Source organism: Harpegnathos saltator, unplaced genomic scaffold (assembly GCF_003227715.2).
Source record: "Harpegnathos saltator strain DR-91 unplaced genomic scaffold, Hsal_v8.6 scaffold50, whole genome shotgun sequence".
Classification (NCBI taxonomy): Eukaryota; Metazoa; Arthropoda; class Insecta; order Hymenoptera; family Formicidae; genus Harpegnathos; species Harpegnathos saltator.
The window spans coordinates 813,996-819,058 of NW_020230316.1; the positions used below are offsets into that span (position 1 = coordinate 813,996).

Below are 5,063 nucleotides of genomic sequence, written 5' to 3' on the forward strand. Positions count from 1 at the left end.
GAAAAACATAAATTCACAGAGCACCATGCACATCGTATAAAAGCATTTTCCTCACAGGCACATGGTTGTTTTAAAAGCGAGACCGCAAAATATAAATCATTAACATTCGAAAATATATTTCTTTCTGCATACATTGTGATAAATAAGAACATATTCGTGATAAATAAGAACAATGATATTATTCATACTTCACTTATAAATCCCGTTTTATAGTATCGCAGTCGATTTTAAATATTATTTGTTTTGTATCCAATGTATTAAGCATTGCTTTGCTCTGCACTCCAATATTTTGATGGAGACAGTATAGCAGAGGATTCAACGTGTTTGAATTTGGCCGTTGGTTTTTCGTTCGCATTCGACCCGAAGCCTAATAAAGAATCCTTTGTCAAAAGACCGTGGTACCTGATTTAAAAAAGAGTGGGAACGTCGGCTCCTCCGTTAGTAAGAAGCAGCAGCCTCGTTCACTTCTACTCGTTCAGGGCTCCCGAGAGAGAACGATCGAAGCGGTATTGTGTACTGGATAATTTTGATAAAATGGAATTAGACGACAAATTCAAGGCAGAAGTGATAAACGCGTTTAAATATTGTGAGACCTTGATGCAAAATAACAATTTATTAACGGATATACCTCCAGAGGAAATTCCTTCTTCTTCCATCTCGCTTTTAAAACAACCATGTGCCTGTAAGGAAAATGCTTTTATACGATATGCATGGTGCTCTGTGAATTTATGTTTTTCCTGTTTCTATGATAAGTATCACCCTGAAAATTGTTCACTTCATACAGAGGAATCTGTGATGTAAGAATTATTTAATATTACTATAACTATATTTGCATACAATAATAAAATACCATTTGTCTCCACCAATTCTTCGCATTTCAGTTTTCTATCCTAGAATTGACCTACATATCAGGTGTAGTAAAAAGAAATCCATTATTTTTGCATGAAATTGAAGGCTTTAATTACCATAGTTAGAATGATCCGATTTAGGTCAAATATGCGCCGTTCTGTTCGATAACTTGTTGCCATTTTGAAGGTAATTTCATTATGCCTCTTTCATAAAAGCCCTCGTCCCTATTGGCAAAAAATTGAGACAGTCGATTTTCACAAGCCTCTCTTGAAGCGAATTTTTCACCAGCAAAATTGTTCGCTATGGACAGGAACAGATGGTAATCACTTGGTGCCAGGTCCGGACTGTAAGGTGGATGCATAAGAACCTCCCAACCAAGCTCCCGGAGCTTCTGGCGAGTCACTATCGATGTGTGTGGCCTGGAGTTGTCCTGATGGAACATAATTCCTCTCCTATTGGCCAAAGCTGGCCGCTTCTGGGCGATTGCTTCTTTCAGACGGTCCGATTATTGACAGTACAGTTCCGAGTTAAGAGTTTTGCCGTAGGAGAGCAGCTCAGAGTAGATAATTCCCTGCCAATCCCACCAAACACACACCAAAACCTTCCTGGCCGTCAATCCTGGCTTGGCCACCGTTTCCGTCGGCTCACCGCGATTCGACCATGACCGTTTTCGCTTGTCGTAAGTGATCTACTTTTCATCACCAGTGACCAACCGCTTCAGAAATGAGTCGATTTTGCTGCGATTCAGCAGCGATTCGCAGATGGAAATTCGGTCCATGAGGTTTTTTTCGTTAACTCGTGTGGCACCCATACATCGAGCTTCTTTTTGTATCCAGCCTTATTCAAATGGTTCCAAACGGTTTTTTGTGCAATCTTTAGCTCTTGGGCAATCGAAACAGTACTTACATGACGGTCGGACTCGACAATGTCCATGATTTTATCGATATTTTCGACAATTGGCCTTCCAGTGCGTGGTGCATCTTTGACATCGAAATTACCGGAACGGAATCGACGAAACCAAAATTGCGCGTGATTGGCTATTACAGTATCAGGACCATAAACATTATTCACATTTTCAGCCGCCTGGCTTGCGTTTTTGCCTTTATCGAAGAAAAACTGTAAAATATAGCGTATTTTCTCTTTGCTAGTGTCCATCTTTGACGCGCGCTCAAACAAAACTGAGTCAACTAATCACAAAACTGAACAGAAAAGTTCTTTTAGTACGAAATCTCATCTTTCTAACGCCATCCAGTGGAACCCGATCGGACTTATACAACGCGAGATACAGATAACTGAAACCATCTATTGGAAAAATAATGGATTTCTTTTTACTACACCTGATATTAGTCTATTTTCATCGAAATTGGAGGTTCTGTAGCCTTTTGACAAGTTTACCACAAATTGTTAAAAAAATATGTAGGTTGCATATTTTTCGGGCTCCCCCGATTCATTATTACTTTTGGAGTCACAACAAAAATTTTTACCACAATAGCAACAAGAAAATCTCAAAATTCGAAAAAGTACCTATTCTGCATAATTACCAAAATTGTAATCTCATGTAAAAAATGCAACAAGATTTATATTCTTAGTTCTCCATTTATTGAAAAAGGATACGAAATTAATTGAAAAATTATTCTTACTATGCGGCTGCTGGGCGTAGGATTGAATGAAATAATGAAATTTTGCGTGTCCATGGATCTCCCGCGGCCAATTTTCCAATCATTTTATGACAAGGTTGTTCAAAAGATAGCTGTTGGAACAGAGGCGGTTTGTCAGCTTAGTATAAAAAATGCAGCTCGAGAAGAGAAGGAAAAAAGCGACGAAAAAGTGACGAACACAAGTAGCATTACTGTATCTGGTGATGGTTCGTGGAGAAAACCCCGGCTTTTCGTCACTTTTCGGATTCGTATCGCTTATTGGATGGTTTACTGGCAAAGTGATCGATGTTTTAATAAAATCTAAATATTGTAAGAGTTGTGAATATTGGAAGAAAAGATCTGATACCGACGAGTACAAAGAATGGGCCGAAACTCAGAAGATGAATGCTAAGCGAACCACAAGGGATTCGCGGGAAAGATGGAAGTCGACGCCGTCATCGAAATGTTCCAGCGCTCAGAATCTTTGCACGAATTGAAATATGAAAATTACGTGGGGGACGGAGATTCAAAAACGTTTAAAGCCATCTTAGATTCACAGCCCTATGGAAATTTTACAATTAAAAAGAAAGAATGCATCAATCATGTGCAAAAGCGAATGGGTACTCGCCTTCACAAATAAAAAAAAAGACAAAAGGCCTTGGAGGAAAGGCAAGCTAACGGGCAAATTAATTGACGAGTTGTCAATTTATTATGGTCTAGCAATACGTCGAAATCATCATTCTGTTGAAAAAATGCATAATGAAATTTACGCGACGCTAGACCACAAATTGTCGACTGACGATGAACCGAAACACGACAAATGCCTGCGCGGAGAAAGTTCATGGTGCTTATGGCAGAAGGCACAGGCTACTGGATCAGACCATACGCATAAACTACCTCTATTTCAAGAAGTTTACGAAGCGATTTCTCCAATTTATGACGAATTAAGCCGTGACGAACTGCTTTCTCGTTGCATCGGCGGCTTTACGCAAAATAGAAACGAGAGCTTCAACGCCACAGTCTGCTCAATGGCTCCGAAATCAACTTCCAGCGGCAAACACGTTCTTGACACGGCAGTTTATATTAATGCACGCATATATAATGACGGCCTATCAACTATCATGAGGCTCATGCAGAATTTGGGTATGACAATTGGGCCGAACTGTTATAACTTCTGCGTGAAAACCGACGAGCGCCGCATCAACTTTTCCGAAAGATCGCTTAGCGATGCCGCAAAAAGGCCCGGACATCCTTAAAAGCATCTAAGAAGGAAGAGGAGTCGAACATCGACCTGAATGGCCAAATGTATGGTGCAGGCATCGCAGATTAGAGGTAAACAAAAATTTCAAGGATTAAACTGTTCATAAAACTTTAAACGCGTTTTTCTCGAAACCACTTTTTTCAAACTGGGAGGACGGATTTCTTGGAGACTATTGCATGGATTGATTTGAAATTTTTACAGTAGCTTCACAACAATATTCTCTTTGGAAGTACGTAGCCGTTTTTGATTGAATGTAAACTTTTTTTTATAAACAATTTAATGCTCATTTTTAGGGCAAATATCGATTCATTTCTTAAAAAGTGCACCATTTCCACAAAAATTGATTAAAGAAAAAACCCTACGTACTTCCAAAGCCAATTGTATACGGGATGTTCCATTCTAAGTGTCCATCCCAAATCTCTCTTATTTTTTATTTTAGAGAAAAATGGTTCAAACACGTTTTGTATGGTTTCGAGGGGGCCATAAGATGGTACAATTGATTTGACCTTAAAGAGTCATTTGAAGGTCACGTGAAAGTTACCTCAATTTTTTTAGATGGCACCTCCTATTTTTTATTACATATTCTTGTAGCTGACCTCGAGAGCTTCCTAAAACACTATAATTAAATGTATTTTGGTGAAATACTTTTCGAGTTATAAAGCTCCAAATTTACAAAATTTTGATAAAAATACAAAATATTTCGTAAAACATTCACTTTCCGATAGTCTTATCTTATATGAACCAGTCAAGGCAAGATCCGAGCACGATCCAGCCAGTCAAGGCAAGATCTGAGCATGACCTAGCCAATCAAGATGAGATCCTGTATTGCCTGATATTCAATGAACTGTAACAATTGTGAAAGTGCAATTGTCAATTCTTTTAATGAAACAAATATCAAGAGGCTTGTTTGAAATTTCTTACTTGGGCAACTGTCGGTATTTTGGCGAAGTCTCAGACAGACGCATATTATTATCCATTGACTTTTTTTGATAAGACAGGCATTTTTACTTTCTTGGCGCTTTTTTTTCTTTATAATTATGGCTGCTTATCCACCAAATGAAATTGTGGACATGATTCGCATTTTGGGTGAGGCCAGGAATAATTACTCGGCAGCAGAAAGGCTTTATGCTGAAAGGTTTCCAGACAGCCTGATAGGAAAGTAATAAAAGGACTCTGCGACAGAGCTGAACAGGGTATTCTCAGAAGAAACCGGCGAAAATCGGGCCCTGATGAAGTCACATCATTGACTCTTATAGGTGCCGTTGCTTTGAATCCTCAAATCTCTACGAGACAAATTGAGAGGCAATACGGTATAT

The 5,063-nt window shown here is 38.9% G+C and overlaps 1 pseudogene; it reads left to right on the plus strand.

Annotated features, from left to right (window-relative positions):
• Positions 1 to 2,903: 2,903 nt before the first annotated feature.
• On the plus strand, positions 2,904 to 3,816 carry LOC109504694 (uncharacterized; annotated as a pseudogene).
• Positions 3,817 to 5,063: the final 1,247 nt, after the last annotated feature.